The following is a 12,082-nucleotide window of genomic DNA, read 5'->3' on the forward strand; positions in this document are numbered from 1 at the left end:
GTATCTGCTAGGATGCTGATGTGATTTTTTAAAATGTTTTTATTATGATTGACCTAACTGTAAACCAGAAATAGTCATGGGTTTATATTTCAAGGTTCCCTATAAAAGCTTACCGAATTGTGATGCAATGACGTATAGTAAAATGCAGATGCATTCTAACTCTGTGACTGATTTCCTTTTCAACAATATCAAATCTCATCCATACCACCGTCTTTTTTTGGTGTAACCACTGCCCCCGTTACTGCCTTTGGTGTATGTGCCAAGAAAGAAGGCTACATTAAATACTGAGTATTTAAATACAGAACGTCCGTTTGTTACGTTCTGGGTCTGACATAGTTGAGATTCAAATGCTGTTCACCTGAAAGATGTGCAGATGCTCATAAAAGTAGACCATGGTGGCAAACCACAATACACTCGATCATGAAACGCTATTCAGTTCTTGGGAGGAGTGTGTTAGGAAAAGTCCTTCGGAGTCCACTGTTCGAGCCAGTTAGAGCCAAACATGAGTTGCATGTTTCCGTCAATACTGTGTAATATTAATAATAATTGCTTACACTTATATAGCGCTTTTCTGGACACTCCACTCAAAGTGCTTTACAGGTAATGGGGATCCCCTCCACCACCACCAATGTGCAGCCCCACCTGGATGAAGTGTAGTACTGCCATGTACTACTGTTCCAAGTATGTACCCTTTCTTTTATGGGTTCCACAATTAGTGTGACTTTGAATAAAAAGTAGTAGTGTTGGCTGGTCTGCAGGTGGTTTCATACTGATAGAATGTCTGCCAAGAAGCAAACCAAGCCTTTCTACCACACCTCTGTAAGCAAAGACTGAATAAACTCTTTTCAAAGCCAGGCAAACTGCATTAAGACAAAGAGATTTCTCAATAATCTGTACCTGATAAATGACTGTGCCTTTCTGAGATCTCCTTTTTATTGTTTTATTGTCTCAGTATATTAAAACCTATAGTTTGGTAAAATTGCACATGAGTCATAGAATGCATATTTTCTTTTTAAATATATATATTTCAGGTCAGGCCAGTTTAGCCAACACCCAGTACTTTTACAGAAATACAAAATGCCTTGGATGATTTTAAAAGCTGATTTTAGCAGTTGTGTCTTTTTTGTATTGATTCACAGATATTATTGCTCTCATACCAGCAGCCCACATCTCTCGTTTACAAAAATGTTGGTATTTTCCGAAGGTATTTTACTCTTCTAAAATCAGGATGTTGAATTTTGCATACAAGCCCTTTCGAAACGTATGCTTGTTTTATTCTTTAGATTAAAAAAATAAAAGCTTTTTTCCCCAAATTTTCAAAGCGGCAGGTAATGAAGGTGATGGCACAGAATATAGAACAATGTTGTACAGTATCTGAGGCTTGGAGTTCCTGTTTGCCTCCAGCTAGAAGGTGTTCCTTAACAGTAACAAGGTCATAATTAATCATACAGTCTTACTTTGGGCAGTAAGTGAAGAGTGAATTATGTAATTATTCAGAGGAGTGTCATTGGAATGGCTAGCCCAGCACCATGAGGGTTCAGACTGAACTGCAGGTTAGTCTGTTCCTCCCAATTTACCTGCATATGCAAAAACGTACATGGTGAAACAGCAGGAAATTGCAAATCACTGGGGTATTCGTTTAATGTGGGATACACAGCTGCAGTATTACCCACCATGGAAGGACCACCCAGGTTTGCTACTTACAAGCCCACATTAGAAGAGCTAATGGAATCTCACAGCTTTTATTAATAATTGCTACTCATTTGTTTGGCTGACACTTTTATCCAAAGAGACTTGCGTATGAAACAATTTCCACAGCAGGGCTTTTTCTTAGAGCACTCCGAGAGAAGTACTTTGCTCGAGGGCACAACAACAATGCCCTACCCAAAATGTGAACCCTAACCCCCCCTTGAGGTGTTTTAAAAGAAGCTCCGACATCATATTACTATGCAGGCATTTAATAGCTCTTTATCCAAATGCTTGATCTTCCTGTGTTTTTTAAAGTTGGGTCCTTTAAAAGAACTTACTTTGCTCTTCTGTCTTTTGTTCATCATCTTATTTCATGTCCTGGAATTTGTTTTTCTCTTTGCTTGATTTTGTTTTTCAGGATAATTAGCCTCTAATCAGTCACGCAAAAGCTAATTGTGGAAATGCACTCTGGGGATGAACACGAACTTTGAGTTTTCCTCTGAAGCTCACCTGTGAAAGGTTAAAGGTAGAGGTAGAGGAGAATAGGCCTCTTTGAGTTCCAGTGTTGGCTCTGTTGTTATATTCAAATTGATCACGACGCAATGCAAATAAATTGGTTTTACAGAAGGTCACATACTGTGATTGAAGAACTTTTCTGCTACAGAATCATGGGGAGAAAGACTACAAATGTGCAGTCCGTTCAAATGTTTAAAGCCTGGAGGACAACTCACCATGTAGTCATATATACTGTACCTTTCAGACTGAGGTCACAGCACTTAACCAGACCTTTTTACTGATAAGATCTTAAAACTATTCGACGTGGCAATAAAGGCTTTCTAAGATTTTCTCCCTATGTTCTAAAACATCAGAAACGTGCCTATCTAACCAAAATCAAGGGTCGCTGTTTTCTCAACAACATTGTCATTAATGATTAACCACCCAAGACTGGAAATCTTTGACGGAAGGGGTGCGCTTAAATGACATCTTGAGGAATCAGTTATGAGAGCACGAAATGATACTGACTCCTCTTCTTACAATTTTGTGTAGAACTGTAAAGTATAACTTTTTGGGCCGAATCGACTAGCCCTGAAAATGGATGGCCCTGGAGCGTTGGGCCCAAATGTGGGCAGAACGGTGGCTCTGTGGCTAAGGATCTTAGATCTTATACCGGTTCTTATCCCGCAGCCAGCGGAGGAATCCTACTCCATTCCATCCATCCTGACCCTGCGCTCTGACCCCAAGCTTCTCTCCCTGCCTGTGTGGCTCATGGAGAGCAAGCTGGGGTATGCAAAAAGACAAATTCCTAATGCAAGAAATTGAATATGGCCAATAAAGTGATCTTATATGGTCTATGAAAGCAGAAACAGTGTGCCAGTAAAGCAATGATGTGTGTGCCTCCTTACAAGACTCTGTTATTCTGCACTTCATTCATATATATTGTGCTATCTTGCTTTTTCTGAGTACCACTATAGAATTTATCACATTTATCTCTACTATGTTGTTGTTGTCCATGCCTTAGGCATTATTTCCTGTAGAAAACGGTACTTACATTATACACAAACAAAAATCTGAAAGGAGGATACTAAAAACTTAGTTTTATTTTTAGTATAAATAAGGTGTGGCAGCATTGCTCTGGGCTGCTTGCTGTGTATGAGGAGTTTGTATGGTCTGCCTGTGTTTACATGGGTTTCCTTCATGTGGTCTGGTTTCCTTCCACAGTTCATAAGCGTACTGTACTGGTAGGTCAGTTGGCCTTGGTGAGTGTGTGTTTGTGTCTTGTCAGTCCCTGTAATGGACTGGTAACCCATCCAGGCCGTATGTGCCTTTGCTTTGTGCCCCTTGCTTGCCAGGAAAAGGCGATGGCTCCCCCGTGACCATAAATTGGATAAAGCGTTTATAAAATGGATGGATGAATGGCTTGATAGCCCAGGTTAACAGTCACTAGCTACTGCCTTCTTTTCAATTAACTGTGAGATCATTCGACATAATTGAAATCCCTGTGAAATTGTCTACCATTATAATAAAGAAAAAAGCACTCTTCTCTCCTGTGCTGTGGAGGGCATGGGATCTGAGTGAGAAAGAGCACATGCAACCCACAACCCTCAAAGACCTGGTCCGGATGGATGCTTCTGGACACTAGAGAGAGGTCAAGCAAGCAACACCTCTGGAACCAGGTCTGCAAAGTCTAATGCCCAGAGACACTAACCCCAAAAGATTAATGCAGTTCCTAGTGGCAGCACAGCTTGGGTGTAAAGAAATTAAAGCCTGGTGAGTAAACCTGGTTGAAGATGTGGAATGTTTATGTGCACTGATGCACTCAGCTCAGTCAGGGCGTCCTTCAAAACACCTGTGTGAAGCACCCAGCTCAAGTGCTACTGTAGCTCTACAGGTCTGACATCTGGAGACCCATAGCCAATTCCTGAGTGCATGCGACAACCATTGGCAACAAGCACAGGACAGAGAGCTTTTAATGTAAAGAGCAGGGTGAGTCTGAAGATGGCACCTTGAGCGTGTTTTTTAGCTGAATTAAAAAAACCTGCACCACCCACCGAAGTCTCAGTGTTAAAGAGCAGAGGAGCAACATTACAGTTGTTCACAAGAGTGTGTTTTGTGAATCATCCTTTCTCGCTTTATTCTTTGCAGACAAATGTTACAAAGTCTTTTTTATAGATAAATCCAAATATAGGAAACGATGAAGAAAGTCCATTTTTTAAATACATTCCTGCACGAAAAGAGGAGAGCTGCAGTCTGGCTGGTGGTTATCTGGCTGCTGCTATATGACGAAGATTTTAAAAGATTTTAGTCTATTTTGATTATTGTGTCTGTTCTACTTTAATCCCAGGGAGATTTGGTTTATTTTTTGAAGGGAACAAGTGGTCTTTCCAATGTCTTATGTGACTTCCCTTTGTGATTTTTTTTTATCCATCCTGCTTTTTGCATGATGGTTTAACAGGCTGGGAAGCAAAGGTGCTCTGGGGTGTAGTCTGAAGTTAATGACAACACTGCCCAGGCAAAAAAAAAAAAAAGATTTCCTGCTCCTTCTTGCTTTTTAAAAATGCTAACACACCTTCAGTCCCTGACTGTTAAACACAGCCACACCTGACAGAACAGGGCTCACTTGATCCTCCTTTCTTTTTCAACAATTGGGCAAGATTCTTGAAGTCTTTTGAGGCATGTCTTCCCTCTAGTGACATTTCACATACAGTATCTAATAATGAGAAAGCATCACACTGAAATATCAGCATTGTAAAAGAAGCTCCTGATAGGTTTTAAAATTGTTTTTCAAATTTGATATAGGTGTCTCTATTAGGGAAATGCATAATAGTCAGCTCTCGTCATTTCACACATCCAAGAGGAACAGTAGAACTGTCTGAAATTATTTTTTCTGTACTGTCTGTATATATAATTAAAGTTAACAGCCATGGAACAAGTATTAATTAGCTGTTTCACAGTCCTTATGCAAAAGCAGGCAAAAAGTAGTGCCTAGATTATTATATTAAGTTTTCACATTCTTGGGACATCTAAAGGGTGTTCTTGAGTCTATTTTTAACATACCACGCCCAATGCTTTCCATACATAGATTTAGTGAGTAGCACGATCAACTTTGGAACATTGTGTCTTTACAGCTAATACACTGATGAAACACATATTCCTTCTCTCCTTTCTCATTAGTATCCCTTTGATAACACCTATTGTGTGGCTTGTGGCTGCCCAAGGTTTTGAGATTTCACTTCCTGCTTTTCTATTTTGGGCTCAGCAACATAATGTCTAATTCCCACTGTATAAGCAGTGACTCTGGGTCATGACCAATAAGTACTTTGTTTCTTCATCTTTTTCGTATCCGCTAACAGTCTCAGAAAAAAAAAACACCTCACATACTGTAGAGAGAGCCAGCCTAGAAACCTAAACACCCGTTTTTCCACATTCCTTTGAATGAGTTTGGCTTTAACAAATTGCTGGGTGTTTCCATAGAGCAATCAGAGCAAATAGTTGTACCATTTGTTGTGCAAAAAACTGTTATTGATGTTTCACTACGGAAATGTGAGTGTACACAATGGAATGGATGACTCTCTCTTTGGAAAGTGTACGCTTTTACCTAGATATGGCAGATGTTGCAATTTTATTTATTTTATAATCACCCACAATGGAATTGGGCTAAGAGGTGATTTAATTGAAAGAGAACATTAAAATATGACTTAGAAAGTGTAAGTATCCCATCACAATAACTTTTCATTTTCGTGGGGCACTCCCATGAAAAACAGATATTTTAGCTGGGATTACACGGTCCTCCTTAAACGAGCACCTCATGAAAGTTGACAATTATTTTTTCCTTAAATAACAAACGGTTTGCTTCGGACTCCCCAAAAATAAATAACAGTATTTGTTCTTTCGTTGCTTTCCAGAGACTGGAATCATTATAGAGCTATATTGTACTAAAAAAGACAATGTTCCTCATGTCACATTTTCTATAAATAAAATATATGGTTTTCCCTTTATAAGGATAAGGTTTTTATTCAATGAGACTTGTGCAGGCTTGTACACAGTGGCTTCATGAATGAAGTAGCGATATCTGGGGACATTGTTGCTTACATCACTCTGGTGTGCCATTTTCAGAAGTGTTTGAGGAAAGTCTCCTCCCTTCTCTCCTCCAGAAAAAGTACGGTGTATCTGCTTCTCATGGAGACCTGCTTGAGCAATGAGGGAGGAGCAGAACAATCAGTAGATTTAATTGAAATAAATGCTTGGTAACTGCAACAATAACAGAAGCTTTGTGTTGCTATAGAGCCTAGAGCTCACAGGCTTCAGAGAAATGTCATTAAGCATGTCATTAGTAGAGTACCACAGATATCTGGAGAGGAAACAATGCTCTACTTAATTTATATCAATAGTCTTGACTGAACCAGAATATTTGTTTACAAATTACATAAAAACAAGGGGGGTGAGGGTGGAAAATACTATAGAGCAGACACAGAAAACTGAAAGAATTGAATCTCTTTAATACTGAATCGAGAAGATAATTAGAGGATCCGACACAGGTATTGAGAATCCCAAAAGATATTGACAAAGTTAACCCAACACATTATTGAGGAACAAGTTAAGGTTTATTCCGTGCTTCAAATAGAAGAAAAGAAACACAACGTTTCGGCTGTGGAGCCTTATTCGGGTGTCACCCGGTTGGACATACTGTATGAAGAAAACTGCACAGCCGAAACGTTGTGTTTCTTTTCTTCTCTTTTCAGCAGGGAATAAACCTTAACTTGTCCCTTTGCAGCCTACACATGCTGACGTAGCTCTCTACTTGAACTAATGCAACACATTATTATTCTTAGCGGCGAAATAAAAACACAGAGACACAACTGGATATTGCTGTATAAGGAAGTGTATTAAGGATCAAGAACAGGTTTATTCTTTTTTTTTTCAAAAGGGATGGTGTGTGTCTGTAACACTCTGCCCAGACATGATGAAAACTGATCCCCTGAAAAATGTATTTTCTTTTGACTGACTTCACACTGTATTTTCAAAACTAACTGTGGTCACAAGTGGCCCTGCTGCGCTTTTCACTGTTCATTGTCCCTAATTCTCTCATGGAACAGCTAATTTCTCTATGGTGTGTACTTCACAGATGACACAGAAAGATATTCATTTTATAAAGATCAAATTACTTGAATTCCTTTCTGCAGTCTTTTTTACTGTGTCACTCCAACTGGAATCTGGGCACTGACCATCTGTAACATCTTGTTGTTTGCGCAAATAGAGTGATGTCAAACATAGTTTCCTTCAAAACTTGATGATTATCAAAGACTGATGTCAAAACCACACTCTGAAAAAAAAAATCCTAGAAAACAATTGGGTGTTTCACAATTCAACTTCCATATGGCCCACAATCATCCTTAATTTTTCAATAAGCTTTAGAGTTTGCACAGCACAGTAAACTATTTCGAGGAGATTAGACAAACATGAAATGCTCACTCTTCAAATCCCATGACTGGAACAGGCTCTTGGAAATATACCTCCAGCAAACTGGGGGCAGAACCAATCTGCATGGTCTTTATTGTAGAAATAAAAAGGCACTATTCAGTGAAATGATTGTATTAAAATCTCATGTTAAAAAAAAAAGTATGTGGGCCTGTTCCTTTTTCCTGTTGTTTACCTTTGAGCACTTAGGCTGAAACGAAGAAAGATGGTAGGTTTTAGGAGTCGAATTACAAAGTAGTGCACTGGATACCTGAGCACTATCTGTAATGTAAGATGCTGAGTGAGTGTAATGGAGACTTTGTGAGCCAGAAAGTTATGGGTTGGAATGTGACTTGTGGAGCTCTGAGGAGCACATACCCACTCCTGATTTTCATCACCTGGAAAACGACAGTTCGGACAGTAGCACCGAAGCTGGTGTTGTACTTTCTGTGGGGAAATGTTTCCCGGATGCTTTTCTTCTCTTTCTACGGAGAGGGGCATCCACATAACCTGCTTTTTAAAATGGGCTGCCACTCTCCCCACTGACTTTAACTGCCTCTGAGTATATTTGTTGGTCACTGCATTCCACCCTTGTGAAATAATCCCTTCTTCTGAAAGTTTGGGACATAATTTAAAAACAGAAACCAGCAGGATTTTTTCTGTTTCATTCTGTCGCATGAAATTCTTGGAATCAGAAGCTTCTCTGGTTGCGCTATTAAAAATTACAAATGAAAGAAAAAGTTGGTTAATGGCCAGACCATTTGTGAACACTGATGTGCCGAATAACAGGCACTTGATGGCAGAAACGGTTTCCCTTTAATACATCTCTCAGGCTTGAGGGAGGATGGAGCAGGTAATCTGAAACAAAATAGAAGTATGTTCAGCGGTGCAGGTGGATTTAAAGTGTTAAGAGGAGAATAAGGTCAGTCGTCTGCAGTGTGTTCAGTTACAACAGCTTGCAGGTGGAAATAAGATTTTATCACGTGGAAACTTAAATTCTTCCAACAACCCCTCTCCTTGGGGAGCTGTGGAGAAGATGTCTTGCATTAAGCAATTACGGTATTATGAATGTATTGAGCTGATGCTTTCATCCAGTGCAGCCAGTGATTATACTGGAGCAATATGAGCGAAGGACCTTGCTCAAGCAGCAGTGTCTCACCTGTAATCTTTTCCCACAACTTTCCAGTTAACAAGTCCAGAGCCCCAACCCACTGATCTTCACTGTGGCCTCTGACCACTTTCAGGATTTTATTGTTCCACCTGAGCATTCTCAGGATACACTGGCCCTGATAGGGTTGTTAGCAAGAGCAGTCCACGAGGTGCTTCACCCTCTGTATGTAACTGAGCTTTGTTTTGAGTTGCCTAAGGTGTGTATCCAGAAGACCTCTGATATAGTAAGCTGCTCTGTTGTACTGTGTTTCTAACATGTCTGCTGCCCGTTCAGTATTTACAGCATATTTGCTTAGTAAAGTCTGTATCAATACTTTCGAGTGAAAAAGAGACCAATGTGCAGGGTGATTGGATAGACGTTGTGCACTTTATAAAAAAAAAGTGTTTTGCAAATGGTAAGCATTTTATTCCAGTTTAAGATTTAGTTTGCAAAGTGTTACCATGGCAGCAGTAAAACACCTTCAGCGCTGCATTTATTCTGTTTCCTTTGCTGTGACCTGAACTGCTCTGAGGTCTTTGGAAATGAGCTGTAACAGAACTGGAACTTTCGGAAACAAATTCAACACACTGAACAGTTATTTCACACAGTAATACCTGTGATCTGGATGAGGCAGAAGGTGAAAACCAAAATCATCCCGTTCAAATCGGTGATTAGTCATTGAATCCCATCACAGGGTAACCCAATCCTCCTTTTCACCTCATTGTCCTTGTTGTTTTATCTTGATGTACATGAAACAGATGCCTTCAATCACAGTCCATTGAATTATATTGCTAGCACATCCATTTGACTAAAGATCGAAAGCTAACATGATGTTTCACAAACTGCAAGGTCATTGATTTTGATTCCACTTTGGAAATCGATAATTCTTACTGAATTTTCACAATATGTGATTCAATAATGACAACCTCTGGCAGAGGAGCCTTCAGATGGTCATTTGACTTCACTGGTACCTTTCTGTGTTTTTCACAAAAAAAGTCACTATCAAATATTCAGTCAAGAAGCTGAACCATCCTTACTGAAAGTATGGGTCGTTCTGACTCTAATGGGCCCATCTTATGTTAATACATAACAAAATAGTTTTACTTTTCTACTTCGTTTATGAAGAGTAAGAAATTCTCACATTATTGTGGTACTTATGTAGACACACAAGGCTGCTTTTGCAAAATGGTTTGCAAGCAAGAAAGATTATTTGTTACATTTGTATGGTTCTTTTGGTGAACAATCAAATTTCATATAAGACTGTGATTTTTTGTAATCTACAGATCATCAACTATTGCTCGTTTTTGTCAAATTCATCCCTGAAGGTAAATACACAGTACTTGCCTTTTTGTTGACCACGTGTTGACGGTAATACTGATGTTTGTTAGCCTCGTTGCTAGTTTACCAGTTGTTGAAGCACAGCTCAGTACAAGGTTTCTGTTTTAAAACATACAAAGGAGCTGCCTGACCTCACTACTCCATGGTTTACACTTAAAAGAGAAATACCAATTGCTTATCATAATGACAATGCCTATGGCTACTTCACTACTAAGTCAACAATTGTTATTTAAGCAGTTTAGGTTTTAAGACATGTGTCAGTGATCACTGCTGGCAACAGCATCAAAATGTACTGATATCATAGGTTTAAGAAACAAAGAACGCTTTTAAGTGGAGACTGAAAGACATTAAGCAAATATTACATGAAGTCTGTGAACAGGTTATAAATACTGTACAGTAATTTCTTTGCTGTTTCCCAGCTGCTCTATTTTTTTCTCCTTATTTTAAGCATTTTTATTTTTTTAAATGCAGGTCTTATGCAGTCCTCATTTATAAATATACACACAGAACCACATGTAGCTTTCCCACGGCTGCTACAGTTGCGTAAAACAGAATACATTGAAAGCACTGTATGGCATTTGATCTTATCATATGACACAGCAAAACACAACCTTCACCCACAGTATGTGTTTCCCTTTCCAAGTGGTGCTTGTACTGTAGGCAGTCAGGCTGGTGCACATTGGGACACCAGTGACTGGGCCTTCGAATGGAAGAGGAATTTAGGAAGGGTGTGGGTGTCATAAAGGCCTTATTGCATGTGGAAATTATTTCTCCTTTCTCCTTACGTTTTTCTTTGTCTCCATAATCACACAGATCGCCACCACAGCGATAGATAGAGATCAAGAAAGCAGAAATTTGGAGCAACTTTGATCACTGTGTTCCATGTGTGATGTGTCGAGCACAGTTGTCTCACATTTCTAGTCTACAGTGAACCAGAAGATGAAAAGAAGTGATGCAAATAATAGCTTTTGTTAATCACCTCATAAGACATTGCCTAGCAACCAGTACATTGTGTTTATTGTCTCTATTGGCACTTTAACGAGAGCATTTTGCATGAGTGCTTCTGATACTTCCCCTTAGAAGGAGGGCTATGGATATTCAAAATCAGGAATTCATCTCTCGGATTTAGACTTACTGTACAAATATATTACTTTCACAAAAAAGGACAAGTATAAAAGCAAAGTATACAAAATAATACTACTTAAAATGAGGTAGTTTCTTTGATTTTGGAGATTCTTCTTCAGAGGAGCAGGACGCAGTCCTGTGCAAATTCAGCTTTATTCAGCTCTTGTGTTTGCCTTCCATGTGTGACAAAAGTTGAGTATTAGTCATCCCATTAAATGTGATTACTTCTATTCTTAAAACCTTGTAGATTGAAATTAGTTGCTGCAACTATCAAAAACAAGTCACCTTTATTCTGTTTTATATGCCTTTTGGTAAAGTCTAAATTAACATATCCCAACAGTTACTCTAATACCTCCCACAATGTAGTTCAGTAGTAATATTGTACTGCTGGATACTGTATGTGCAATAAAGATATATGTCTACTTCACTGGTGAGCAGAACAAATACTTACACACTCTTATTCACTTTCATTCTGGTTATGCTGGTTACACTTATAGTAATGAATGAGATTAACTGGATTGGTAAAATATACAGTAACACTCAATTGTGCAACTGCAGGCCTAAGAATTTGCCTCCGGAACAATGATCAAGATCCCAAGATCTTGATATTTAATACATTCATTATGGTAAAAAAAATTTGTAAATAAGAAAAAACACATTAGCATTGGTAATAGGTTGCTTTACGCTTGCACGCAGCACAAAGTAAAATGTATCATAATTTAACTCCTTGCAGTGTAGCTTTCAGGAAGGTTGCTTTCCATGTATTATAGCCACTGTACAAGTCACCTATTGTATTTCCACATTGCTAAGTTGTCTACAGCTTGA

This window comes from Lepisosteus platostomus, chromosome 17, assembly GCF_059453375.1.
Source record: "Lepisosteus platostomus isolate fLepPlt1 chromosome 17, fLepPlt1.hap1, whole genome shotgun sequence".
Lineage (NCBI taxonomy): Eukaryota > Metazoa > Chordata > Actinopteri > Semionotiformes > Lepisosteidae > Lepisosteus > Lepisosteus platostomus.